Source organism: Bos indicus, chromosome 18, assembly GCF_029378745.1.
Source record: "Bos indicus isolate NIAB-ARS_2022 breed Sahiwal x Tharparkar chromosome 18, NIAB-ARS_B.indTharparkar_mat_pri_1.0, whole genome shotgun sequence".
Lineage (NCBI taxonomy): Eukaryota > Metazoa > Chordata > Mammalia > Artiodactyla > Bovidae > Bos > Bos indicus.
The window spans coordinates 50858267-50886061 of record NC_091777.1 but is presented as its reverse complement, the minus strand read 5'-3'; the positions used below and the strand labels follow the sequence as shown (position 1 = coordinate 50886061).

Here is a 27795-nt window from a genome sequence, read left to right as displayed (position 1 = left end):
TTGACATCATCTGGGCCCACTTTGTTCTATTCTCAGAATGGTCCACTCATCCTGAGCATTGGCCTTCTTTCAGTGTTTTAAATAGCAAGCTGGCCTCAGGGTCTTTGCATTAACTCTCTGCCTGAAATGCTTGGCCTAGAGATTGAGACTGGCTCATCTTCTGTTCTCAGCTTAAATGCCAGTCCCCTCTGGAAGAGACTGTCATAGATGACACAAGCAGAATTCCCCTCGTCCTCAACCCCAGACCTTCCTGTAATTTATAAAATAAGGTACTTAATAAATATGAAATTAATTAATATTTTCTAAGCCTCTACAATGGGCTTTCCTGGTGGCTCAGATGGTAAAGAATCCGCTAGGAGTAGGGGAGACCGGGGTTTGATCTCTAGGTCGGAAGATCCCCTGGAGGAGGGCATGGCAACCCACTCCAGTATTCTTGCCTGGAGAATCTGCATGGACAGAGGAGCCTGGTGGGCTACAGTCCATGGGGTCACAAAGAGTCAGACACGACTGAGCGATTAAGCACCTACAATAATAATGCCTGGCATAGAGGCAGTTTTAAATGTGTTTATTAAATATATACAAAATTGTCTTCACAGCCTTTTATCACTACCTGGAAGCATCTTTTGTTTCAAAAAAATACTATTTATTTATTTGGCTGTACCAGGTCTCCAGACCACCTGACTTGTCTCTTGAGAAATCTGTATGCAGGTCAGGAAGCAACAGTTAGAACTGGACATGGAACAACAGACTGGTTCCAAATAGGAAAAGGAGTATGTCAAGGCTGTATATTGTCACCCTGCTGTATATTGTCACCCTTATTTAACTTATATGCAGAGTACATCATGAGAAACACTGGGCTGGAAGAAGCACAAACTGGAATCAAGATTGCTGGGAGAAATATCAATAACCTCAGATATGCAGATGACACCACCCTTATGGCAGAAAGTGAAGAAGTAAACAGCCTCTTGATGAAAGTCAAAGAGGAGAATGAAAAAGTTGGCTTAAAACTCAACATTCAGAAAACTGAGATCATGGCATGGGATCTCAGTGCAGCTCCAGAGTGTGAAGTCTTAGCCACTGGACCACCAGGGAAGTCTCCTGAAGTATCTTATATATTGATTCACATTTTCATTCTGCCTTCCCCCTCCAGAATATTCTCTCCATGAAGGCAGGAACTTCTCTCTGGTTCACTGATGTGTTCCCAGTGTCTGGCACAGAGTAGGTACTCAATAATTATTTTGTTGAATGAGTGATTTGAATGAGAGATTTGCTAGTCTCTCAAATTCATCTAAAGAGCAATGAAGGTTTCCAAAATCTCAGTCTACAGAGCAAAGATTCCGAGATTCCCAGGGTAGATTCTTCAATAACTGGGTCATCTGTGGTAGATCCTATCTCTCTTCCCCTGGACCAGGAGATGCTCACATATCTTATTCAGTGACTGACTGCTGACCCTGTGCTCCCCCATATCAGCTACTTCCCACCAGACACCCTCTGGGTTGGGTAGGGCCCTGGGTGACTTAATTTTGTATTTTTATTTTTTGGCAGTGCTGTGGGAATCTCGGCTTGCAGGATCTTAGTTCCTTTACCAGGGATCAAACCCAGGAGCCCTGGGCAGTGAAAGCATCAAGGTGTAATCAGTGGACCACCAGGGAATTTCTCACTGGGTGACTTTAAATTTAGTCTACTATGATGGATTTTAAGAGACTGCTCTGGGGGTTGTCAACCCCAGGGTTCCAGCGGGCTGTGTGGTGGGTGTGTTCCAAAAGTTGCTGGGGCTTTATTTTGCTTGGATCCTCCAAGCCTTACAGTTCTAGAACCTGATTTGCTATCTGGCGGTGAGCCATGGCCCATCTGCTCTCTGGCTTATTCCTTGCTCCAAATATTCTTTCCCCGGCTCTGCTTAGTTTCTTTGCCTTCCCTTCTGCAAAGCTACCCCACCCAGCATCCAGAACTGGGCAAAGGGGAAGTTTAAGATGAGTCTTGCTTCCTTCCTACTATACTGGGCCTAGGGTTTCCCTGGATTCTAAGAGCATCCTTGGCTGTGAGTAACATGAGGAAAGGAAGCAAAGTGAAGTCGCTCAATCGTGTCCGACTCTTTGCGACCCCATGGACTGTAGCCTACCAGGCTCCTTCGTCCATGGGATTTTCCAGGCAAGAGTACTGGAGTGGGTTGCCATTTCCTTCTCCAGGAGATCTTCCCAACCCAGGGATCGAACCCGGATCTCCCGCATTGTGGCAGATGCTTTACTGTCTGAGCCACCAGGGAAGCCCGAGTAACGTGAGGAACTTGACTATGCTGCAGTTCACAGGCGGCAATATTCTTTGGCTTTCTACTGCTGTCTCCAGTCCCATCCCTCATCCATCCACTCATTTACTCTCTCATCCACCACTTCATCCCATGCTCTTGAAACCAAGTCCCCCTAAAACCACATTCACCTGCTGAGTTTATGATTAACTATTCAAAACTGTATTCCGTTTGTTGTCTGGCTCCTGTTCCTGTCAAGATTGAGGAGTATCGAAGAAAGGGGGGATTGAAACTGAGCAGGACACTGTGGGGCCTCCCTGGGTATAAAAACCCTTCTATGTCGCCCATTTCTTGTTTGTAGAAAAAAGCTTTAGTCTCTTAGGCCTTCTTGGCGTTCCAAAGAACAGACTTCAGCAGTTACTAATTAGGGAAGTGAGGGGATGCAGAGACAAAGGAGGAGCAGTTGAGCAGGGAAAGTAATGATGTCTTAAACAAAGGTTTGTTGATTCTGTCCATAAAACAGAGTCCTGGTTCCTCCTCAACTGATACGTACAACGATCTGTGCATATCTTTGAGTTTTCTGCAGACGCTAAGAACCCCCAACCCCTGCTCCATGGGTGGAGGATGGTGACTACATGGACCACAAGCAAGTAGACACTAGACTGCCTGGAACCAGAAGGTTGATGATTAAGATTCCAGAAACATCACCCTGTCACCTGACCACCAACCAATCAGAGGAAAGTCCATACACTGCAACCCTCACCGCAAATGTTGCCTTTAAAAGTCCTCCCCTGAAAGCCATCCAGGAGTCTGGGTCTTTTGAGCATGAGCTGCCCATTTCCTTGATTGGATCCCTGCAATTGGCTCCCTGATGTACTTTTTCTTCAAACAACCTGGTATCAGTAGATTGGTTTTGCTTCATGGTAGGTAAGTGGACCCAGGTTGGCTTCAGTAACACTCTTACCCCATCCTCTCTTTTCCTGAGACCCTCGATGTATCATACCCTGTAGTGGGGTGGGTGGCGGGGTGGAATAAAAGTAAGGCACTGCCCCATACATTCAGGAAGGCAGCCAAGGGCTGAGATAAAGAAAATTGTAGGTCTTTCCTGCCATGGCTCTTGCTCCCTTCCCTCTATCTACAACTGCATCTGATTATTATCTGGTTCCATGCTTTGTTTTTGTTTTTCTCTAACTTTCACATAAGGTTACCATCCCTCCTCCTCAGAGCCTTTTTCAAAATTTTTGTTTATTTGCTTGTACTGGGTCTTCATTGCTATGTGAGGGTTTTCTGTTTGTTGTGGTGCATGGATTTCTTACCGCAGTGGCTTCTCTTGCTAAAAAGCATGGGCTCTAGGCATATGGGCTTCAATAGTTGCAACACACCGGCTCAGTAGTTGTCACGCACAGACTCAATTGCTCCGAGGCATGTGGAATCCTTCTGTACCAGGGATCAAATCCATGTCCCTGTACTGGCAGATGGACTGCCATCCACTGTACCACCAGGGAAGTCCCCCTTTTCTGTTTTAGAAATAATTATTTCAAATACAGAGATGGGAGAGTTTTTTTTTTTTTAAAGCAATTTATTTTATTATTTTCTGGCTGTGCCATAGGCATTTGGGATCTTTGGTACCTGACCAGGGATTGAACCTGGGCCTCCTGCAGTGAAGGTATGGAGCCCTAACCACTGGACCACCAGGGAATTCCCAAGACAGGACAGGTTTTGAAGAACTGTCATGATTCAGTGCATCTACACACTTTATTATATGTTACCATTTTTACCATGTATTTATTTAGGGAAAGAAAAAAAACTCTGACTCAGTGTGGGGGGGTGGTCTCCTGTATCCTCTCCTGTACCACCAGGGAAGTCCCCTTTTTTCTGTTTTAGAAATAATTTTTTCAAATACAGAGATGGGAGAGTTTTTTTGTTTTCTTTTCTTTTTTTTAAAGCAATTTATTTTATATCCCAGATGTCATATTTCTCCCGCCCCAGGGAAACCACTCTCTTACAGTTACTAGTCTGACATAACTTTTCATTCTTTTATTACATATGTGTGCATCCAACAGAAGATTTGGGAATCTTTTGCAGGTTTAAGAACTGGATACACAGGACAGCACATACCACACAAATATCTTTCTGCAACTGGTCTCTTTTTCTTCCATTTTTGGGGTCACTCATATCCAGTCAAGGCAGCTTTGATGCATTTGTTTCAACTCCAGGCAGGCAGTTCATGGAACTGCTTTGACAGTTTCTCTTACATAAAGCACTGAATCTTTCTCTTGGTTAAGAATTTCCTCATTTCAAGTGCCTGAGTCACGGGGGTCTGGTTCCTTCTGCTGCAACATTTGGTTTCAATCTCTCCTCTCCTATCTTTCCTTTGGATCCAAACTAATCTCCTCTAAGCTCCTGGCATCCAGGCCTCCAGGCTCCCACCTACCTTCCATTCGAAGCCAGAGAGGGTCTTTATTTATTTTATTTTTAAAAAAATTATGATTTTTTGATCTTGCCGCATCACACATGGGATCTTCTCTGACCAGTGATCGAACCTGCACCCCCCTGCAGTGGAAACACAGAGTCTTAACCACTGGAAAGCCAGGGAAGTCCCAGAGAGTCTTTAAATTACCCATCTTTGATGATTTATCTGATGCTGGTTGTGTTCGAAGCCCAGAGTTGGACAGGGTCCAGGGCAGGGGCAGGGTTCATCTTCCCCACCCAGCAACAACCGACCAGGAAGACACAGACATAAGTGGGATGAAAGTGTACAGTCTCAGCAGCTGGCTTTGGAATTCTCTGAAGGAAATGGCAACCCACTCCAGTATTCTTGCCTGGAGAATCCCACGGACAGAGGAGCCCTGAGGGCTGCAGTTCATGAGATCACAAGAGTCAAACACGATTTAGCGCTTTCTTTCTTTCTTAGGCTTGGCTGATGAAAGTATGTGGTTTGGCCAGTTGGTCGAGTTGGGGTGGGGTTGGGGGGTGGGAGTAGGGAGTGGGAGGGGCGGGCTAGGATGGTATGGAGTGGTTTTGCATTCAAAAGGAACAGGAAGAGTCCGAGTAGATGGGCTGGAGGCTGGAGTGTGAGCTTTGAAGGGCTGGAACCTCCAGTTTGGAAACTTTTGAGAACAGAAATACCTGAATTCAAGTCTCTGTTTTGCCACTGCCACAGCTTTCTGTGTGATTCTAGCAAGGTATTTTAACCTTGCGGTTTTCCCCATCTGTAAATGGGGCTCATAATTATACCTACCTGCCAGGGATTTGGGGCTTCCCTGGTGGCTCAGCTGGTAAAGAATCTGCCCGCAATGTGGGAGACCTGGGTTTGATCCCTGGGTTGGAAAGATCCCCTGGAGAAGGGAACAGCTACCCATTCCAGTATTCTGTCCTGGAGAATTCCATGGACTCTATAGAGATGGCAAAGAGTCTGCCAGGACTGGGCAACTTTCAGTTTCAGTTTCTTTCACCGGTGGCTCAGCAGTTGGATCCCCGGGTGGGGAAGATCCCCTGGAGAAGGAAATGGCAACCCACTGCAATATTCTTGCCTGAAAAATTCCATGGATAGAGGAGTCTGGAGGGCTACAGTCCATGGGGTCACAAAAGGGTCGGATGTGACTTAGTGACTAAACAAGCAAGAAAATAGTAAACCCAGACCCTTTACTCCCCACCCCAGCCTGGGTTAAGGAATCTCCTTTGGGCTCCTCCTAGAAAAGGCATGAATCTTATTATCACTCCTTAATGCCTTAAGAGAGGTGTCATCGACATCGGATGAAGAAACTGGGGCAGAAGAAAGTCAAGGTGACCTGCTCAAGGTCACGTAGGTATCTGCTGTTTGGGGCTGTTCTTTCCCTATTCCTCCATCCCTACTCCAGAACCTGCCTGGTACAGACTAGTTGTCCTGGACTATGATGAAATAAAGGAGTGAGCCCCCGCTGATGCCCACCCTCCCTATCGGGTACGACCGCGCACTGCGACACCCCCCATCCACTCCCACTAGCTTCTTCTGCCGTCACACAGGACTTCCACCAGGGGGCGCTCTCCTCCCTACCAGTCACCGGACGTGAGCGTCGTGAGCTGGAGAAGGGAGCTGACCAGAGACTCGGGAGAGACCCCGAGACTGGAGGGAGCTGGAACCTGCGAGGGATACCCGTACCTATTGCCCGGTGAGGGTTCCTGGGTTCAAATCCCGGCACCGACCCTGAGAAGCTGTGTAACCTCGGGCAGGCCAGCTAAAAACCTCCCTCTAGTTCAGTTTCTCATTTGGAAAAGGACTGACGGCCGATCCCAGGAGGCAGCGTACGTGCTATACCGCTCACTGCTGTGTCGTTCTGGGTGTGCGTCCGCGTCAGGTGTGGCCCTCGGATCTCACAACAGCCCAAAGCAGTCTCCACCACCGTTTTCTACAGAAATTCAGTTACACAAGTAGCAGATGATTATAAACTCAAAAATCTCAAAACACCGGGAGTTCCCTGACGGTCTAGTGAACTGTGTAGCTTGGCCAAAAAAAAAAAAAAAAAAATCTCAAAGACTGCAGGGAAAGAATCCCTTCAACTCCTCATTCCCTGGCCCGGACCATTTCAGCCCCCAGGCTTAGCCTTCAAGCCCGGGAAACACCTAAGAGGTTACTCATGTTCTCAGATTTGTTGCCGGAACCCGTGTGGACTGGTTCCACTATTTTCTATCTTTCTACCAAAGGAGACTCACCCTTAGATAGCTGACAGAAAGCCCTGCCCAGGGACAGGAGGTCACTGGCTCCCAGTGTTACTTTGGAAATGTCACATTCCACTTGGTCTCCAAATTTCAAGTAAATTCCACCTGCATTTAGGGCTACGTGTTATTTCAATATGCCCCAGCTTCCAGAGGAGAAGGAAATGGCAACCCACTAGAGTATTCTTGCCTGGGAAATCCCATGGACAGAGGAGCCTGGCGGGCTATAGACCATGGGGTTGCAAAGAGTTGGACGTGGCTTAGTGGCTAAACACACACACGTGCCCAGCTTCCAGAATAATTGGCTGGAGGAGAGCCAAAGGGCCAGGATGCAGAAGGGCATTCTGTCTGTGCCTAGGGCTAGAGGCCCCAGTGAACCCCAGTCTCCCCCTCTTAACTCCAAAGTGGATGCCAGCTAGCTCTGTGCTCAGGCCTGGCTGGGCCATGCTGGGGTCACAGTGGTAACATAGACAGCTTTGCCCTCTAGTCGGGTAGTCAAATCAGTCACGCTGACTGCCCAGTGTGGTCTGGGCTGGGACGGGGGTGGTATAGGCAGAGGGGTCAGACCCCGTATGGGGAAGGTACCAGGGACTGTGGGAATCCACAAAATGTGCCTGCCCCAGCCTGGGAGTAGTGGGGATCAGGGAGGGCTTCCTAGGAGGCAGCATCTCAAGTAACCCTGAGAGAACTACTCTAAGGAGGTGAGGAAAGGGCCCAGATTATATCAAAGTTTTGCAACAAAGAGCACATTAAAAGATTATTGTTAATTAAAGAAAACCAGATATCCTAAGTTAAGTAATTTAGCACTTTTCTTTGTATGGGAAGGTGCAAGAGTCCAGGCTCAATGAAATCGTTCCTTTCATATGCACCTCAGCTATCTTAGGGCCAGTATCCTGTGTTTCACATCTTGAGCTGTCCTGGGGCTCATCGTAGGGTGTGGCTGCAGTCTGATGGCTGCTCAGTTCAGTTGCTCAGTCTTTTCGGACTCTTTGCAGCCCCATGGATTGCAGCATGCCAAGCTTCCCTGTTCATCACCAACTCCTGGAGCTTGCTCAAACTCTTGTGCATCAAGTTGGTGATGCCATCCAGCCATCTCATCCTCTGTCGTCCCCTTCTCCTCCTGCCCCAAATCCCTCCCAGCATCAGAGTCTTTTCCAATGAGTCAACTCTTCGCATGAGGTGGCCGAAGTACTGGAGTTTCAGCTTTAGCATCATTCCTTCCAAAGAAATCCCAGGGCTGATCTCCTTCAGAATGGACTGGTTGGATCTCCTTGCAGTCCAAGGGACTCTCAAGAGTCTTCTCCAACACCACAGTTCAAAAGCACTAATCCTTTGGTGCTCAGCTTTCTTTATGGTCCAACTCTCACATCCATACATGACCACTGGAAAAACTAGCAGTTTTTGGCTGCTAAATGGCAGGTATTCCTCTCCTTCCTGCATGCCCTTAGGGCTTGCTGGCTCCTATTGGAGGGCTGAAATCCCTGATGACTGTGACATCCTTGTTTGCTGATACAGTACTGATATGGTAGGAGATACTCCATTTCTCACTATAAAAGAATAAAAAAGAAAAAATCTGATAGATTAAAGAAAAATAGGATGAGGATAATGACAGAGTTTAAAAAAAAAAAATGAAGTGAGTCTCAGGGGTTTAAAATAAAAGTGTCCACTAAGTTGCTTCTGTCTGGCAGCTCTAGGGGAGAATCTGTCCCCTGCCTCTTCCAGAACCTAGAGGCTGCCCATGGTCCTTGGCTCATGGCTGCATCAGGTAATATCTGTTTCTGTTATTGCAATTTCCGTCTCTGACTCTGACCCTTCTGTCACCCCTTATAAGGACCACTGTGATTACAATGGGCCACCAGAAGAATCCAGAATAATCTACCCATCTCAAGATCCTTAATTTAATCACACCTGCAAAGTCTTTTTTAGCAGGTAAGGGGAGCACATTTTGAGTATGAGGGCAGGGGCATCTTTTGGGGAAAGTGAAAGTTGCTCAGTCATGTCCAACTTTGCAACCCCATGGACTGTAGCCCACCAGGCTTCTCTGTCTGTGGAATTCTCCAGGCAAGAATACTGCAGTGGGTTGCCATTTCCTCCTCCAGGGGATTTTCCCAAGCCAGGGATCTAACCCAGGTCTCTTGCATTGCAGGCAAATTCTTTACCTTTTGAGCTACCCTGGGAAGCCCATCTTTGGGGGAGGGGGCTGTTATTCAGCATCCTGCTCTGGGACAGAGCAGATCCAGAGACCTCAGTCTCTTAGAGAATTCCTTCAGGAATCAAATCATGGGATTCCTTTGGCTAGAACTTCCCTCTGCACTCACTCTCTTCCTCCCTTCAGTTCCTCTGTTGAGTTTATCACCGTTTCTTCTTAAATCAACATTGGGTTTTACATTATCAGGACTGTGTAATAGAGTTCACAGCTGGGCCATGTAATGACTTATAGCTACATGTTCTTTCTCCTGCAGGCGTTTTTCTTAATATTGATAACAGCTTTATCTTTTGTTTGTTTACTTTTCTAAGCACTGGCCAGTATTTGATCCCCAGATTTTGACATAACCAGGAAACTTTCACTGTGATCAAGCATATCAGTGAATCGTCATGAGACTAAAAACCTCATGGGTCACTTTGGAAGGATACTGAGGAATAAATTCATTTTGGGGGAAAGTTGATATATATAAAGGGAAGAATCAAGCATTTATTTTGCTTTTTAAAAATAAAACTGTACTTTGGGGGCTCCCCTCCTCTTAAGCTGAAGATCTTGATTCTTATTTATTTGCTTTATCTTCAGTGTATCATCTATATCTACTTATGCATCAGAATCATATGGCTGTATCATATTTCATACACGCTTGTACTATGATTCGTTTTAAGTTAATTTTGGGCGTGGTGTGAAATAAAACTAAGATCATGGCATCCAGTTTCGTCACTTCGTGGCAAATAGATGGGAAACAATGGAAACAGTGACAGACTTTATTTTCTTGGACTCCAAAATCACGGCGACTACAGCCATGAAATTAAAAGATGCCTGCTCCTTGGAAGAAAAGCTATGACCAACCCAGACAGCATATTAAAAAGCAGAGACATTACATTGCTGACAAAGGTCCGTCTACTCAAAGCTATGGTTTTTCCAGTGGTCATGTATGGATGTGAGAGTTGGACTGTGAAGAAGGCTGAGCGCTGAAGAATTGATGCTTTTGAACTGTGGTGTTGGAGAGTCCTGTGGACTGTAAGGAGATCTAACCCGTCCATCCTGAAGGAAATCAGTCCTGAATATTCATTGGAAGGACTGACGCTGAAGCTGAATCTCCAATACTTTGGCCATCTGATGCAAAGAACTGACTCACTGGAAAAGACCCAGATGCTGGGAAAGAATGAAGGCAGGAGGAGAAGCGGATGACAGAGGATGAGATAGTAACTCAGTGGCATCAGCAACTCAATGGGTATGAGTTTGAGCAAATTCCAGGAAATAGTGAAGAACAGGGAAGCCTGGTGTGCTGCTGTCCATGGGGTCACAGAGTTGGACACGACTCAGCGACTGAACAATAACAACAAATGGCTTCCAGTCCCATCATGTCATGGCAAATTGAAGGGGGAAAAGTGGAAGCAGTTATATATTTCTTTTCTTTGTGACCCTATGGACTGTAGTCCCCCAGGCTCCTCCATCCAAGGGATTCTCCAGGCAAGAATACTGGAGTGAGTTGCCATTCTCTTCTCCAGGGGATCTTCCTGACCAAGGAATTGAACTTGCATCTCCTGCACTGCAGGCAGATTCTGTACCATTGAGCCACCAGGGAAGAGGCTTGAATGGATAGTCTGTAGGAAAGCGAATTGTCAAAAAGATGTTTTCATCTCAGCTTGACAAAAATATGAAATATTCGACAAAAAATAAAGCTTGATGGGATTTTGATTGTGTTCAGAATTCTTTATTCTACAGATCAGTGGAGCACTGACACTTCAGCAATCTTGATTCATCTGATTCTTGAACATGACGTATGTCTCATTGATTCAGTCTTACTCAGTTACCCTACTAATATTAGGTGGTTTTCAGTGTACAGGTCTTACACATATTTTATCAGATTTATGCCTTAGTCTCTCATGATTTAGATGTGATGGAAAATTATGTATATTTTGTTTCAATACATATGAAAAAGTACCCACAACAAATGAGTATCTGCCCAATGAATTGTTAAAAAGTGAAAACCCAGGTTAAGAGACAGAACGTAGCCTGCATCCCTGATGCCCCTCTACTGGCCCTCCCCATGACTCCTGCCTCTCTCTTCCCAAAGAAAAGCATTTTCCTGACGTTCATGGAGTTTTCGTGTGTTTAGCCTTTTACCTCCTAAGTAGGGCTACTTACCTGCCTGTTTTTGTGGAACTTTGCATAAATAAAACTTTTAGTACATATAGTTTTGTATTTTCTTTGCTTAAAGTTATGTTTTTTTTTTCTTTTAACTTTTAAAAAAATATGATAACAAATTTACAGGAGACTTGGAAAATAGAGAACAAGGTTACATATGGTTCCACTATCAAAGCTATGTTTTTGAGATTCTTTTCTGTTGCTGTTGTTGTTAAAGAGAACACATTTTTAACTTAATTTAATTTTTAAAACTTTTTGGCCATGGGTGGAGCTTGTGGGATCTTAGTTCCCCAACCAAGGATTGAACCCAGGCCCCGGGGCAGTGAGAGTGAGGAGTCCTAACCACTGGACCGTCAGGGAATTCTCTCATCCTTTTTATTGTGTGAAACTGCAGTTCATTCATTTTTCTTGCTTTATAGGAATTGATTTTATGACTGTGGCAATGTACCTGTTTTGGTCTTTTGCCTTTATTATTATTATTGCCTTCATTTTTATGTAGGTATAATTTACATACAGTAAAGTGCAAACAAAGCTTTTAAGTGGACAGCTTAATGAGACATGTTCATAACAGATAAAGAATTTTTTGGTACCCTGGACCTCTCTGTCCTGCCCTTTCTCAGTGATAGCCACTGAGTGGAACCACTGTTCTGACTTCATCTAGAGTACTTTTGCCTGTTTCAAAATTTCACCTAAATTCAAATTGTTTGTCCACTTTTAATTTGGGTTATACGTTCTCTCATTACTGAGTTTTGAGAGCTCTTAATAAATTCTGGATGAAAGTCCTTTTATTAGATTTAAACAACCCTTCACCTAAATGGAGCCACGTGTGATATGTAGTATGCATTCTTTTTCTAAATTTTAAAACTTTGGGGGCAATACAGTTTTAAATGTACAGAAAAGTTTCAAAAATGAATATAATTCAAATAACATCCATTTGGTGGCTCTTTATCCAGATTAGCATCGGGTTAACATTTTATTTCATTTCCAATATCATTTGACTCTCCTCTCTCTCTTTGTCTCATATCTATCTAACATTTTCCTGAATCATTCAGGATACATGACTGCACACAACATGGCCTTTTACTCCTAAATATTTCAGTGTATATTTCCTAAGAACAGAGATGTTTTCTCATACAGCTGCAGTCTGGTTATCAAGTTTAGTGATGTTAAGTTAACACTGATACAATACTTTCATCTCTACTCTTTATATTCCAACTTTGTCAATTTGAGAATCAATTGACAACTTTGAAAGAAGAAGTTGGGGAATCCCTGGTCCTCCCGGTGTGCTTTCACTGCCGAGGGCCTGAGTTCAATCTCTGATTGGGGAACTAAGATCCCAAAAGCCACAAGGCCAAAAAGAAAAATAAAAGTGGCTGAGGCTGAGTTGTGCTGTTGTCTGAGTGATCCACACTCCAGAGGCATCACAACAGCCAGTGGCAAAAGCCCTGAAACCAGACCCCTGGGGGTGATCCAGCAAAGTGGCCTTGATCAGATTCCTCCACAAAAAGATGGGGACACTTTTAGGAATACATAATCGGAAGTATTTACCAGTGAGAACGGATACAACGTCTGGACTTTGCTTCAAAGTACTTCTGATTTGGCGGGGTGTAGGAGGAGGGGATTGTTGAGAGTATGGATGAAACAAGATTGGCCATGAGTTGATCATTGTTGAACCAGGATGATGGATACATCATCACCAGTTTTTTTTTTAAAATATATCATTTTATTTATGTATTTTCGGCTGGGCTGGGTCCCCTTTGCTTCTCGGGTTTTTCCTTAGTTGTGGTGGGCGGGTGGCTACTCTCTGGCTGCAGTGCACCGGCTTCTCATTGCGGTGACTTCTCTTGTTGCGGAGCATGGGCCCTAGGATGCAAGAGCTTCAGCAGCTGTGGCTCGTGGGCTCAGTGGTTGTGGCTCCTGGGCTCAGAGCTCAGACTCACTAGCTGTGGTGCATGGGCTTAGTTGCTCAGTGGCATGTGGAATCTTCCCAGATCAGAGATCAAACTGTGTGTCCTGCATTCGCAGGCGGATTCCTTACCATTGAACCACCAAGAAAGCCCCATCATCCAGTTTTGGGTATGCCTGAATGCTCCATAGTAAGATTTTTTTTCCCAAAGAAAGAAGAATAAAATAAAAGTGGAGAAGGGTGGAAATTATTATTAACTAACTGACTTGAAGGTCTGTTAGGAGGAGGTATTAAACAAGTTATTTAAATGGAATCTAAGTAAGCCATTTAGATCAGTGCCTAGCCCATTTTAAATGCTATATATTAACTATTTATGGCAGAAAGTGAAGAGGAACTAAAAAGCCTCTTGATGAAAGTGGAAGAGGAGAGTGAAAAAGTTGGCTTAAAGCTCAATATTCAGAAAACGAAGATCATGGCATCCGGTCCCATCACTTCATGGGAAATAGATGGGGAAACAGTGGAAACAGTGTCAGACTTTATTTTTGGGGGCTCCAAAATCACTGCAGATGGTGACTGCAGCCATGAAATTAGAAGACGCTTACTCCTTGGAAGGAAAGTTATGACCAACCTAGATAGCATATTCAAAAGCAGAGACATTACTTTGCCAACAAAGGTTCATCTAGTCAAGGCTATGGTTTTTCCAGTGGTCATGTATGGATGTGAGAGTTGGACTGTGAAGAAAGCTGAGCGCTGAAGAATTGATGCTTTTGAACTGTGGTGTTGGAGAAGACTCTTGAGAGTCCCTTGGACTGCAAGGAGATCCAACCAGTCCATTCTGAAGGAGATCAGTCCTGGGTGTTCATTGGAAGGACTGATGCTAAAGCTGAAACTCCAATATTTTGGCCACCTCATGCGAAGAGTTGACTCATTGGAAAAGACTCTGATGCTGGGAGGGATTGGGGGCAGGAGGAGAAGGGGACGACAGAGGATGAGATGGCTGGATGGCATCACCGACTCAATGGACGTGAGTCTGAGTAAACTCCGGGAGCTGGTGATGGACAGGGAGTCCTGGCGTGCTGCGATTCATGGGGTCGCAAAGAGTCGGACACGACTGAGCGACTGAACTGAACTGAACTGTCGTTGTTGCTCAGCCGTGTTCCACTCTTTGCGATCCCATGGACTTCAGCACACCAGGCTGCCCAGTGCTTCCCCATCTCCCGGACCTTGCTCAGACTCATGTTCATTGAGTCAGTGATGCCATCCAACCATCTTACCCTCCGTCGTCCTCTGTAATAGCCCCTTTTTATCTTGTTCTCTCTTCCTCCAGAAGCAGTTCCAACAGAACACCACCAGGTGGCGCTGTCTCACAGCTTCATAGGGAGTCAGGCGCAAGAGACGCTCAGCTCTGAGAATGACTTCCACTCTGTTGCTTCCTGTCTAAGATCTTGGACATTTACTATCTCTGCATTTTGTTTTATTTATTTCTAAAGTGGGGACAGTAATAGGCTGGTTCAGTGACAGTGATGTAAAGTGTCTGATGCATTGTCTGGTGCATACCTTTCCAGGCACCTCTTTCTGGGGCTGGATCTGGCCCTGGGCAGTGTTTCTCATCTCTCCTTAGGGGACTGTCCATCTGCCCAAGTGACTGGGAGAATCTGGAGAGGTTACAAACAAAGTGAGAGATTTCTCCCCTAGCCTTACCACATGCATTCCTTTCATTGTTGTTGTTGCTTGGCTTCACAGCATGTGGGATCTTAGTCCCCTGACCAGGGATCAAACCCAAGACCCCTGCATTGGAAGTGTGGAGTCTTAACCACTGAACTGTCAGAGAAGTTCCTGGCATGAATTGCTATTACAGATCAGCCCTCCAGCCACAAACAACACAGTCTTCCTATAAGACAGGAAGTTTTAGAAATCCACTCCCCCCTCCATTTTTTAATTTTTAAAAAACTTTTATTTATTTTAATTGGATGGCAAATATCCCCCTCCCCCAGATTTTTTGAGAGGCGATTTACATTTGAGTCTGTAAGAATCTGACCTGAGTTAGAATTACCATTCTATTACCTGTAACCTATGTTATCTCACCAGTCTGCCCCTCAATTTTCTCCTTTATAAAATGAATATCTATATGTAAAACATACTTCTCACAATAGTATCATGAAGATTCAATATGATGCTACACGGAATAAATAGCAGCGTTTGGGAATTCCCTGGTTTCCAATGTTTAGGACTTGGCACTTTCACTGCTGGGGCCTAGGTTCAATCCCTGGTCAGGAAACTAAAGATCCCATGAGCTTCACAGGATGGCCAAAATAAAATAAAATAAAAAGCAGCTTTTATTAAGATACTGAGATGATTAAGCTAACATTTTGAGAGCTTATTATGTGTAGGGCACATAGTAACACTGTGATTCCCATAGTGACATCATGAGACAGATACTAATATTAGCAATGATCCCTGTATTATAGGAGAAGGTACTGAGGCTCAGAGAGGTAAAGTTACTTGCTGAAGGTCACACAGCTGGTACCACAGCAACTTTGGGATTTAAACGCAGGCAGCTATGGCACCCCACTCCAGCACTCTTGCCTGGAAAATCCCATGGATGGAGGAGCCTGGTGGGCTGCAGTCCATAGGGTCGCTAAGAGTCAGACACGACTGAACGACTTCACTTTCACTTTTTCACTTTCATGCATTGGAGAAGGAAATGGCAACCCACTCCAGTGTTCTTGCCTGGAGAATCCCAGGGGCAGGAGAGCCTGGTGGGCTGACGTCTATGGGGTCACACAGAGTCGGACACGACTGAAGTGACTTAGCAGCAGCAGTAGCAGCTTGTCTCCAGAATCTAAACCACTAACTATTATGCTAGTCTAGCCACCCTCCTCCTCTTAAACCACCTTGCATGCCCAGAAGTCAAGTTTCTTCTGGACCTGAGGTCTTTGAACAGCCAGAGCACCTCCATCCTGGCCACCTCCTGGATAGGAAGGGGTGATTCAAGAAGTACAAAACCCTCCCTTTGACCATGAACACCTCCACCTTAATTGTCCATCAAGGTCAGTGGGAATCCTTGTTGAAACGCAGGTCGCTGGCCCACTCCCAGGGTTTCTGATCCAGTGGGTCCAGGGTCTGGCCTGAGAATCTGCATTTTTAACGGGTTTCAGGTGATGTTGATGCTAGTGATCTCAGCAACAAGACTGAAGGAAGCTGTGTCCCTGACTGACCACATGGAGGGGAGCCACCTGCCATCTTAGACAACATGCCTACTTCAGGAGGGTCACGAAACAGAATGAGAACCTTCTATTTTACTTAAACCATTGTATTTTAGGATCTTACAGTTATAGCAACTTGGCCTTTACATTAATATAGACCTTCTATGGGCCTTCTTATCTTATTTATTTATTTATTTTTGGTGGTGTTGGCTCTTTGGTGCTGCACACAGGCTCTCTCTAGTTTCAGCGAGTAGGGGCTACTCTTCGTTGCAGAGCACAGGCTTTAGGGGCACAGGCTCAGGAGCTGTGGTGCACAGGCTTAGCTGCTCTGCAGCATGTGGAATCTTCCCGGACCAGGGGTTGAACCCATGTCCCTTGCATTGGCAGGCAGATTCGTATCCACTGTACCACCAGGGGAGTCCTGGGCTTTCTTCTTGGAAATGTTCTGATGGATACCTTAGGTCCCATCTACAGTCAGTAACACGGCTGACATTTGTCTATAGATGACCAGCTCCGTTGACTCCATCAGGTGTCTAGCACTCTGATGACTGTTGCTGAGAGGCACACCCTCCAGGGTGGGGTCCAAACAGTGAATGGGTGTGTGGCTGTGCAGGCTGTTCCCTGCACACGGAGTGAGCAGCAAATGCAGCCTGCTTACACTTCACCTGCCAAGTCACACACCTTGAAGCAGAGCTGCATCCAACCACAGGAGGGCAGTTTTGTTTTGTTTTGTTTTTCCCAAGAAAGCATTGCTCGCCAAACTTTGCACTTTGAGGTATGGCTCTGCCCAGATGAGATCTTGCTTCCATCTAGAGGGAGAGCCTTTTTCTGATTAACACAAAGGCACCCCATTGGCCCTGAGCTTAGATTCAAGAACCAGGAGTTGTCAAGATTTCTGGTATTACCGACAAGCTCTGTGGAGTTCTGTAACTGAGTGAGGGCTAATATGCCCACAGCAGAGAAAGTCAACCTCTGATAGCAGGTGTTTGCAACAAAGTAAAGCTTTATTTGTGGGGCTTTCCTGGTGGCTCAGATGGTAAAAAAAAAAATCTCCCTGCAATGTGGGAGACTCAGGTTCGATCCCTGGGTAGGGAAAACCCCCTGGAGAAGGGAATGGCAACCCACTCCAGTATTCTTGTCTGGGAAATCCCATGGACAGAGGAGCCTAGTGGGCTACAGTCCATGGGGTCGCAAAGAGTCAGGCATGACTGAGAGACTTAACATGCATGCATTTGTAGGACAGCAAGCAAGGAACTGGGAGACAAACCTCAGATCCACTTGAACCTGGTCTTCAAGTTAAGGATATTTTAAAGAGGAAGATTGACAGAAAAGATTGAGCATCATCTTCTGATCTTTCTTTATCATAGTTCCAGGAATCAGGATATCTTCAGTTAACAATTATTTGGCCAAGTAGCCCATGGCTTAGGGATCCCTGAGTTCATTTTGCCCTGGGGAAACCACCTGAGCTTATAGTATATCTTTAAGAGCAGTTTTAGTGCACTAATGATATGACAACAGCAATCTTAGTCATCTGATTGTGGTGAAGTAGTGTTGGAGAAGGCAATGGCACCCCACTCCAGTACTCTTGCCTGGAAAATCCCATGGATGGAGGAGCCTGGTGGGCTGCAGACCATGGGGTCGCTAAGAGTTGGACACAACTGAGTGACTTCACTTTCACTTCTCACTTTCATGCATTGGAGGAGGAAATGGCAACCCAGTCCAGTGTTCTTGCCTGGAGAATCCCAGGGACGGGGGAGCCTGGTGGGCTGCCATCTCTGGGGTCACACAGAGTCAGACACGACTGAAGTGACTTAGCAGCAGCAGCAGCAGTGTTCAGTCAGGCAGACTCTGGGAGATGGGGAGGGACAGAGAGCCCTGGTGCGCTCCAGCCCATGGGGTCGCAAAGAGTCAGACACGACTTGGCAATGGAACAGCACCAACAGCACAGGATTGAGGTTAGAGGGGGTGAGGATGGGACTGAGGCTTGAGGAGACACGCAAGGGAAGAAAGTCTTGGAAAGAGGAATTAAATCATAAATGTGGTAAGGGAACTCAGTTTTAGGGGGACTTGGTTTCCTTCCCAAGAATTGAAGCACCCCCCAGGGGTCGAAGCAGGGTCTTGTGCATTGCAGCTAGAATCTTTATCAACTGAGCCAGCAAGGAAGCCCCAGTCTGTGGTCGATGGAGGCAATTTTAAGATCCGTGAACAAGAAGAAATAAAGCAGCACAACCCCAGGAGGGAAATCTCTTCTACACTCCCTTCAGGCTAGACAAGGGAGACAAGGTGGAGAATTAACCCTCAGAGAAGAGGATTAGAGGCACCTATGTTGGTTACTGTGGATGGTGACTGCAGCCATCATTAAAAGACGCTTGCTCCTTGGAAGGAAAGCTATGACAAACCTAGACAGCGTATTAAAAACCAGAGACATCACTTTGCTGCCAAAGATCCGAACAGAGAACTACAGTTTTCCCCGTAGTCATATATAGATGTGAGAGCTGGACCATTAAGAAGTCTGAGCACTGAAGAATTGATGCTTTTGAACTGTGGTGCTGGAGAAGACTCTTGAGAGTCTCTTGCGCTGCAAGGAGATAAACTGGTCAATCCTCTTAGTTGAGGCATGAGGATCCAGTTCCCTGACCTGGGATGGAACTGGGCTCCCTGAATGGGGAGCATGGAGTCTTAGCCACTGGACCACCAGGGAAGTCCCAGTTCCTTCATTTTCAAAAATTAGTATAAGTGAGGAGCTCTAGGATAGACTTTGGAGGCAAAAACAGCTTGCGTTCAAGCCACATCTCTGCTGTATGGCGACCTTGAGCCTCGATTTTCCTCTGTGAAGTGGGGGTGAAATGACATAAGGCTTGGCCTGTCAAACTGTCAGGCAGTGCTGACTCACAGCAGGCTCTCTGATAAGAGCATTCTTGTCATTATGAACGTTTCGGTCAGAAATGTTAACATTGGCATCATTGCAAGGAAGGCTTATTGTTTGAGGGGTTTTTTGCTAATTTTTTTTTTTTTTTTTTTTGCCACATGGCATGTTGGATCTTATTTCCCTGACTGGGGACTGAACCTGTGCTCTGTGACGTAGGAGCACTGGGAAGCATGGAGTTTTAACCACTGGACTGCCAGGGAAGTCCTGTTTGAGGGTTTTGGAGCTGGGTGGACCTGGGGTCAAATCCATCTCTCCTGCATTCTAACCCTGACCAGAGACCACCACCCCTGTCTGAGCTGTTTCTTCATCTAGAGGACAGGGATAGCTGACTCAGAAGATGAAAGGGTTCAATCATGTAATTTCATGAATGTAAATTGCTCAGTGTGAAGCTAGTTTGGACTAAGAAAAACTCTGTCAACATTAACTATTATCCTGAGATTCTAAGATCCCTCAGCATTGCACCCACCCTTCCAGGTGCATCTATTACTGAGTCCAGGCTCACTCTTATTTGGAAAACCAGCTGAGAAGCTGGCTGACTGATGTGTCAAAATAACCATCTTACGGGATCTGGATGCCAGGTTCTTTTATAGAACAGAAGTGAAGGAAGGTGAAGAAACAAGGTAAAAAGCCCATTAATCTTGCCTATATCTCCTAGAATGGCAAACTTCGGGCAGGGGAATGTGTCAGTCTCCTCTTTCCTGAAGCCATTCACAGGTAGGCAGGGTCAGATGATCTCACTATGAGCTGAACACAGGCATTCTACCCCTACAAGTCAAGCAGAGGGGAAGGGTTCCCTAAGGCAGGCCATTATGCATGATTATAATAACAAAAGCAACATAAAGCAAGTTAAAGGAACACTTCCAACATGGAGTTAGAATTGGCTCTTCCCTGCACACATCAATTCCTCTGGACGGCTTTCCTCCCAAATGAGGGTGCTTCAGCCCCCAACCTGCTTGTCTGGAATAGCAGCAAGATCAGAGCAACCCCAGCCCTTTGTGTATCTGGGAATTTCCCATCCACCCATTGTCCCAGCCACCAGCCCAGCTCCAGCCTCATCTTCCCCACATCTTCCCTTGTATGTGCCTTACCACCAAATCCTGTCCATTTTACCACCAAAGTATCTCCACTTAGAAGATACTCAATCTGGGGGCCATCTCATTTAACCACTTATACTTGTTTTCCTGTTTGAAGAATATGGGGCAGAAAACAGAATCTATCAATATATCGGAGGATTGTCAAAAGCATTAAATAGCTAAAGATTGAAAAGCTGAATGTCTGAGACATAGTAAGAAGTCAATAGAGGAACTCACCAAAAAAAAAAAAAAAAGAGTTGAAACAACTCCAGGGTGACTTGCGTAAGAGGGGTTAAGTTCACAAACAACACAATGGCCCATCACACCGTTTGCAATAGTATTCTTTTCCTGACAAACTGACCCTGAAATAGGAAACAAGGCCTCCAAATCATTAAAAAAAAAGGGCACCAGAGAGTCAACCTTCATAGCTATTAATAACACTCCAGCCAGGTACATGCACAAACGTGGAGCTTATACTTGAAAGTACTTGCTTAAATGAGAATGCTATGTTATAGGAGATCTCACTGTGAAATGGCCAAGATGGGGCTCTTTTGTCATTCTAAGATTGTTTGTTCTGTGTAAACTCTAGAGAAAGCCCGCTTGAAAAAACTATTCCCCCACCTCCCGCAAAATTCTGACTCTAAGGGAACAGAAGTCCTGTAAGATGGAAGAGTCAGTATTGACTTTTCCATGCTAGATCTGTCTCTTTGACTTAACCCTGACCCTGGTATTCTTTACCAGGGCTTCCCTGGTACTTAGCTGGTAAAGAATCCCCCGGAAATGCAGGAGACCCCAGTTCGATTCCTGGGTTGGGAAGGTCCCCTGGAGAAGGGAACAGCTACCCACTCCAGTATTCTTGCCTGGAGAATTCCATGGACAGAGAAGCTTGGCAGGCTACAGTCCATGGGAATGCAAAGAGTTGGACACCTAAAACCTAACCTGACTCAGGTTTGATCCCAGGGTCAGGAAGATCCCCTGAGGAAGGGAATGGCTACCCACTCCAGTGTTCTTGCCTGGAGAATTCCATGGACAGAGGAGCTGGGCAGGCTGCAGTCCACAGGGTCACAGGGAGTCAAGACACAACTGAGTGACTAACACTAGGAGATATTTGCAAGACTAATGGCCTTTTCCACTTTGTTTCCTCACCTCCCCGCCCCATCTTCTAATTCATAAACAAACCTGGCATCCAGACCCTGACAGGATGGTTATTTTGAGATGTCAGTCTGCTGTCTTCTTGGTCAGCCAGCTTTCTGAATAAAGTCCTATTCCTTGCCTCAACACTGTGTCTCTTGGATTCGTTGGCCTATTGTGGCAAGCAGAGTGAGCTTGGACTCCATAAGAATCCTAAGAGGAGCTTGCATTCCTCTTCAGGTGCCTTTGGGATGTAAATGTTCTGCCTGCTTTTCTCAAGGAACTTTTATGTAAGTGATAATTCCAGGACTTCCCTGGTGGTCCCATGGTTAAGACTGTGCTTCCAATGCAGGGAGTCCAGGTTCCATCCTTAGTCAAAGAACTACATCCCACATGTTGCAACTAAACTGAAGATCCTGCCTGCTGCAGCAAAGATCCTGCGTACAGCACAGTCAAATAAATAAAGACTTTTTTTTTAATAAGAGAGATAATTCTTAAAACTGAAAAAATAGACCTTTTAAAACTCAAAATTTTAAGTGTCTTCTCCACAAAACAGTACAAGACTTTAGCCTTCAGAGTGAGCAAACCTAACATATCTCAAGAAGAGATAAGAAAGCTTTCTTCAGCGATCAATGCAAAGAAATAGAGGAAAACAACAGAATGGGAAAGACTAGGGATCTCTTCAAGAAAATCAGAGATACCAAAGGAACATTTCATGCAAAGATGAGCTCGATAAAAGACAGAAATGGTATGGATCTAACAGAAGCAGAAGATATTAAGAAGAGATGGCAAGAATACACAGAAGAACTGTACAAAAAAGATCTTCACGACCCAGATAATCATGATGGTGTGATCACTGACCTAGAGCCAGACATCCTGGAATGTGAAGTCAAGTGGGCCTTAGAAAGCATCACTACGAACAAAGCTAGTGGGGTGATGGAATTCCAGTTGAGCTATTCCAAATCCTGAAAGATGATGCTATGAAAGTGCTGCACTCAACATGCCAGCAAATTTGGAAAACTCAGCAGTGGCCACAGGACTGGAAAAGGTCAGTTTTCATTCCAATCCCAAAGAAAGGCAATGCCAAAGAATGCTCAAACTACCACACAATTGCACTCATGTCAAATGCTAGTAAAGTAATGCTCAAAATTCTCCAAGCCAGGCTTCAGCAATATGTGAACCGTGAACTTCCTGATGTTCAAGCTGGTTTTAGAAAAGGCAGAGGAACCAGAGATCAAATTGCCAACATCCGCTGGATCATGGAAAAAGCAAGAGAGTTCCAGAAAAACATCTATTTCTGCTTTATTGACTATGCCAAAGCCTCTGACTGTGTGGATCACAATAAACTGTGGAAAATTCTGAAAGAGATGGGAATACCAGAACACCTGATCTGCCTCTTGAGAAATTTGTATGCAGGTCAGGAAGCAACAGTTAGAACTGGACATGGAACAACAGACTGGTTCCAAATAGGAAAAGGAGTTCGTCAAGGCTGTATATTGTCACCCTGTTTATTTAACTTATATGCAGAGTACATCATGAGAAATGCTGGACTGGAAGAAGCACAAGCTGGAATCAAGATTGCCGGGAGAAATATCAGTAATCTCAAATATGCAGATGACACCACCCTTATGGCAGAAAGTGAAGAGGAACTCAAAAGCCTCTTGATGAAAGTGAAAGTGGAGAGTGAAAAAGTTGGCTTAAAGCTCAATATTCAGAAAATGAAGATCATGGCATCCGGTCCCATCACTTCATGGGAAATAGATGGGGAAACAGTGGAAACAGTGTCAGACTTTATTTTTCTGGGCTCCAAAATCACTGCAGATGGTGACTGCAGCCATGAATTAAAAGACACTTATTCCTTGGAAGGAAAATTATGACCAACCTAGATAGCATATTCAAAAGCAGAGACATTACTTTGCCAACAAAGGTCCGTCTAGTCAAGGCTATGGTTTTTCCTGTGGTCATGTATGGATGTGAGAGTTGGACTGTGAAGAAGGCTGAGCGGTGAAGAATTGATGATTTTGAACTGTGGTGTTGTCCCTTGGACTGCAAGGAGATCCAACCAGTCCATTCTGAAGGAGATCAGCCCTGGGATTTCTTTGGAAGGAATGATGCTAAAGCTGAAACTCCAGTACTTTGGCCACCTCATGTGAAGAGTTGACTCATTGGAAAAGACTCTGATGCTGGGGAGGGATTGGGGGCAGGAGGAGAAGGGGATGACAGAGGATGAGATGGCTGGATGGCATCACTGACTCGATGGACGTGAGTCTGAGTGAACTCCGGGAGTTGGTGAGGGACAGGGAATCTTGGCGTGCTGCGGTTCATGGGGTCGCAAAGAGTCGGACAGGACTGAGCGACTGCTCTGATCTGATTTATAAACGAGTTAATTTTATATTGTATCTGATCCATGACTAAAGTTTCATTTTTATTTCTATTTTTAAAATTCATGACTAAAGTTTTAAAATGAAAGTTGAGATCTGTGGTTATGTCTGTCTATATGTCTATTTGTGTGCATTATAGATATAATATTTTTTTCTATCTCTGAATGGTATTACCAAACCTAGTTTGTAAAAGACCTCTGTTTAATTGGCATAAAAGTAAGTGCAAAAATTTTAGTAAAATTCCAGAGGATCAGCACAGTCTTTTGGTAAAGTATAAAATTTTGGATGTAAAGTATTTGATTAGTCAAAATAAGAAGACTGGACAGGAAGATGATCCTGCTGAGTGAAAAAGATGCACAACGTGAGAATTGTGAGTTAAGTTTCATTTGGGGCAAAATGCGGACTGCAGCCTGGGAGGACTGCATCCCAAATAGCTCCGAGAAACTAAAGTGGTTCCAAAGAGGTAGTGGGAGAAGGTCAATATATATGATTTGGGTGAAAGGGGAGTTCAATGCAATCAAGCACTTATTTTACAAAAGGTTTTCTGCTAGTCCCAAGGAGCTGATGTAACCATGAAGGGATCTGGTGCTTCGCTAGATATGAGAAGATGCAAAGATTGGGATAATCAAATGAGCTCCTGAAAACATCAAACTACGTAAAGATCTATTCCACCAGCTTCCCTGGAGCATAGAGTGCCTCATCCTCCACACTTAACTCATCTCAAAGTGCATCAAATGTCGACAGCTGCAGCAGCACAGGATTCAGTCTTTGCAGAGGCAGATGGCTAATGTCCTTGGCAAATGCCAATTTGTAGTTGATAATCCCTTGAGGGATGAATTAAACAAAGAACAAGAAGATATTACAAATACTACTTCAAGAACTTCCTTCTCCCATTAAAGACCTTGTTCTCGCTCCCTCGCCTCTGCGCTTCCAAGAAGACCAAGAAAAGAAGGAACAACGGTCGTGCAAAAAAAGGGCCGCGGCCATGTGCAGCCTATTCGCTGCACCAGCTGTGCCCGATGCGTGCCCAAGGATAAGGCCATTAAGAAGTTGGTCATTCGGAACATCGTAGAGGCCGCAGCTGTCAGGGACATTTCTGAAGCGAGTGTTTTCGACGCTTATGTGCTTCCCAAGCTGTATGTGAAACTACATTGCTGCGTGAGTTGTGCCATTCACAGCAAGGTTGTCAGGAATCGCTCTCGGGAAGCCCGGAAGGACCGAACACCTTCACCCTGATTTAGACCCTCGGGTGCTGCCCCACGTCCTCCACCAAAGCCCATGTAAGGATCCAAGTCCTTAAAGACTGAAGAAATATTGGTTTCTCTGAAAAGACAATAAAATAGAAATTATACTTTATGTTGCATGTTGAATATATGTTGCCAGATGCAGTAGGCTTTGTAACATCTTATTTCTGTCTTTGGTCTCCCCAGTTTGCATAGCTTAGTGGTGGGGGTGAGGAATTAGGGCATCTGTGTTTGATTAATTCAGCCTGGCAAATGGCTTAAGTTGGTGTCTTAAAAATGGGGAGGAAGCTAGCAGAGTGAGGGATTCTTTTTACAGAGAAAATGAAGATATTTAGGACTACTGGTAAATATACTTGGTGCCACACTGAGAAAGTTTCTATAAGAAAGCACATGTTTTAGGAAGCCATAAATGGTATTTATGAGTTTGCTAATTTACAGAATGCTAATGAAGAAACACAAGCTGGAATCAAGATTGCCGGGAGAAATATCAATAACTTCAAATATGCAGATGACACCACCCTTATGGCAGAAAGTGAAGAGGAACTCAAAAGCCTCTTGATGAAAGTGAAAGTGGAGAGTGAAAAAGTTGGCTTAAAGCTCGACATTCAGAAAACGAAGAGCATGGCATCCGGTCCCATCACTTCATAGGAAATAGATGGGGAAACAGTGGAAACAGTGTCAGACTTTATTTTTCTGGGCTCCAAAATCACTGCAGATGGTGATTGCAGCCATGAATTAAAAGATGCTTACTCCTTGGAAGGAAAGTTATGACCAACCTAGATAGCATATTGCAAAGCAGAGACATTACTTTGCCAACAAAGGTTCATCTAGTCAAGGCTATGGTTTTTCCAGTGGTCATGTATGGATGTGAGAGTTGGACTGTGAAGAAGGCTGAGCGCCGAAGAATTGATGCTTTTGAACTGTGGTGTTGTCCCTTGGACTGCAAGGAGATCCAACCAGTCCATTCTGAAGGAGATCAGCCCTGGGATTTCTTTGGAAGGAATGATGCTAAAGCTGAAACTGCAGTATTTTGGCCACCTCATGCGAAGAGTTGACTCATTGGAAAAGACTCTGATGCTGGGAGGGATTGGGGGCAGGAGGAGAAGGGGACGACAGAGGATGAGATGGCTGGATGGCATCACTGACTCGATGGACTTGGGTCTGAGTGAACTCTGGGAGTTGGTGATGGACAGGGAGTCCTGGCGTGCTACGATTCATGGGGTCACAAAGAGTCGGACACGACTGAGTGACTGAACTGAACTGAACTGAATGTAAAATTAGCTTACTTCTTAATGTAAAATTGCTTACTTCTTAATTTGCACTAGAATTTAAGTATTTTAAAGGTCAAGGATTCTAATTAACATATGCAATTAAAATTACTACAAAGTTAATAAAGAAAACATCTTCATGTGTAAGACCAAAAAAAAGTACAAAGAATGGAAATGGAATTTGTTAAGGGAAAGAAAGTAATTTTGTCCTAAAGCTGGTTATTTCTAAATGAGAAAGAAAATAAAGGATAAACTAAAATGGACATAGAAAGATGTAAAAGGTTTGTTTTTGTGAGAAAAAAGGAATCTTTAGAAAGGAATTTTAAGTGTGGCCAGGACTGGCTAAGATGAAAACGAATTTAAGTTAACGAGTAAGCTAATGCAAAATTAAACTTTGTCTTTTTGCTCTGTTAAGAGGACAAAGTTTTCTTGAGTATTGATCTGCTTTTGATAACAGATTGTGAAGTTGTTGTTTTTTTTAACCTTTTAAGTAATCTGTTGTAACTTCCTGTATTTGCTTTTGAAATATTTTATTGTCATGTTTGCCGAAGAATTGATGCTTTTGAACTGTGGTGTTGGAGAAGACTTTTGAGAGTCCCTTGGACTGCAAGGAGATCAAACTAGTCAATCCTAAAGGAGATCAGTCCTGAATATTCATTGGAGGGACTGATACTAAAACTGAAGCTAGCTCCAATACTTTGACCGCCTGATGTGAAGAGCCGGCTCATTGCAAAATACCCTGATGCTGGGAAAGATTGAAGGCAGGAGGAGAAGGGGGCAACAGAGGATGAGATGGTTGGATTGCATCACTGACTCAACAGTGAGTTCAGGCAAACTCTGGGAGATACCGAAGGACAGAGAAACCTGGTATGCTGCAGCCCATGGGGTTGCAAAAAGTCAGACATGACTGAGCCACTGAACTGAACTGAACTGAACTGATTGTCATGTTGGTTAAGCAAATTAGCATTGTTTCACAGTGACCTATGATTCAACTTGACCAAGTGTTTTAAAACCTTTTGATATATCCATCAAACTTTCTCAAATAAAATTCTAAATGAAATCCCCTTATTATCTAAGTAACCTTGAGATTTTCAGAGGGCCCCTGAAACATCTCAGAGAGATATTAAATTAATTGGCTTATTTGATACATAAAATTACATGGGAACCATTGTCAAATAAGTGATAACCTACTTAGGTCATATTGCATGGGTAAATGTTAATAATGTGTGTTCTAAAATTATATGGAATTCCTAAAATCTGTTATATGTTAGTATTAATGTCATCATTCATAATTCTAGTTATTACATTAAAATGTGTATCACAGAAATAACCAAATTTTCTTTGTCAATTACATTATAGTCAG

At 44.5% G+C, this 27795-nt stretch overlaps 1 pseudogene; it reads left to right on the top strand.

The window, feature by feature from the left end:
- The first annotated feature begins 6001 nt into the window (after nucleotides 1-6001).
- On the top strand, nucleotides 6002-25276 carry LOC109571732 (small ribosomal subunit protein eS26-like; annotated as a pseudogene).
- The last annotated feature ends 2519 nt before the right edge of the window (nucleotides 25277-27795 follow it).